Raw genomic sequence first — 2040 nt, 5'->3', positions numbered from 1 at the left:
GCTATGGACTCTGGGTGATATGTACCACTGATGGGTTGTTGATTGTCAGGGAGGCTACACACATGTGGGAGCTCAATTTTGCTATAAACATAAAACTGCTCTAAAAAGACTAAAGTCAAAGCTTTGCCCTTGTGAAGCTGTCAGGAACTTAGCTGAGCTAAGAGAGGAAAAAACTGTTGTAATAGCTTTTTAAAACAAGCCAAAAATCAGAGTGAAGTCTTTAATCACTTCTTGTGATGCTATAAGAAAGTCTAAAACTGGGAAAAGTGCAGGCTCCCTCCTGTTTTATTTCCCCCACGAAATGGCATTCCAGTGAGGGTCAGGTGGATCAGTACAGACCTGGGGGTCTCCTGCAGTTTTATGGAGAAGAGGGGAGGATGGCAAAGTGAGGTGGGGCATGCTAAGACTGGATAAGTAGGTGGTATTGAGTCAGAGGAAATAAAAAATTGTCAAGGCTCTCCCCACTAAACCCATAAGGAGGTCACGTTGGAGGTGCCTGCAGATCTCTGCCCAAGGCCTTAGATAAAGAAACCTACGAATGAAGCCTTCAGGGTTAGCAGTGAAAGAGCGTGACTTCCCCCAGAGGTTCTGAATCCTTGAGACTGTGTGGGGAAAAGGAAGCTCCCCCCTCCCAACCCCAGGCCTTCCATCTTAAAGCCTTTGAATTGCCTTTGGTCAGGCCTGAAATGTCACACACAGGTTTTGAATCAGCAGAGGGACTCCTCACTAAGATTGTAGACAATAAATAGAATAAGCAAGTAAAATATATGCTGTATTAGATAGTGATAAGTGCTGACAAAATAATTAAATAATAAAGCAGGGAGGATGACTCAGGACTCTCTCTGAGTCTGTCCATGTGTCCACAGGTACTATACTCTTTTTTCCTTCTAATAAATGCTTGTTTCACTAAAAAAAAAAAAAAAATTTAATAAAGTAGGGAGGTAGAGAGGGAATCAATGTGAATTTGCAGGTAAGTGTGTGACAGCAATTTTTTTTTTTTTTAATTAATTTTAAAATTTTATTTACTGATTTTTTTTGCTGTGCTGTGCACAGGCTTAGTTGTCTCATGGCATATGGGATCTTCCCAGACCAGTAATCAAACCCGTGTCCCCTGCATTGGCAGGCAGGTTCTTAACCTCTGGACCACCAGGGAAGTCACTTAAAATAATTTTTATGAGAGTATAGTTGATTTACAATGTTGTATAAGTTACTGCTATACAACAAAGTGAATCAGTTATATATATATACATATATGCAGTCTTTTTTATTTTTATTTATTTTAAAAAATATATATGTTTATTTATTTGGCTGGGTCAATTGTCTGTTGTGACATGTAGGATCTTTCCTTGCAGCATGGTGGCTTCTCTAGGTGTGGCACTGGAGGGCTCTAAAGTGCCCGGGCTCAGTTCTTGAGGTGCAGGGCTTAGTTGCCCCGAGGCATATGGGCTCTTAGTTCCCTGACCAGGGATCAAACCCATATCCCCTGCATTGGAAGATGGATTCTTAATCACTGGACCACCAGGGAAGTGCCCATCCACTCTTTTTTAGATACTATTCCCACATAGGTCACTAGAGTGTTGAATAAAGTTTCCTGTGCTATACAGTAAGTGCGTATTAGTTATTTATCTTTATATAGTAGTGTGTAAATGTTTGGTTGCTAAGTTGTGTCTGACTCTTTGTGACCCTGTGGACTATAGTCCGCCAGGCTCCTCTGTCTATGGGACTTCCCAAGCAAGAATACTGGAATGGGTTTCCAATCCTTCTCTAGGGGATTTTCCCAACCCAGGGATCGAACCCATGTCTCCTACATTGGCAGAAGATTCTTTACCACTGACCCACCAGGGAGGCCCATACGTCAATCCCAGTCTTCCAATTTATCCCTTCCCTACCAAAACAATATCAGACAAAGGAAGATAAAGGGGGCCCCCCCGAAAAGGTGAAGTTGGTGAAAGACATTTTCAGCTGAGCCTTGCAGATACCTGGAAGAAGAGTGGGTCTTGCAGAGGGATCATGAAGTACAAATTGCCTGAAGTGGCAGTG

Source organism: Giraffa tippelskirchi, chromosome 3, assembly GCF_054371585.1.
Source record: "Giraffa tippelskirchi isolate mGirTip1 chromosome 3, T2T-mGirTip1v1.2.pri, whole genome shotgun sequence".
Lineage (NCBI taxonomy): Eukaryota > Metazoa > Chordata > Mammalia > Artiodactyla > Giraffidae > Giraffa > Giraffa tippelskirchi.
The sequence above is the reverse complement of the archived record's forward strand: the minus strand, read 5'-3'. Positions refer to the sequence as shown.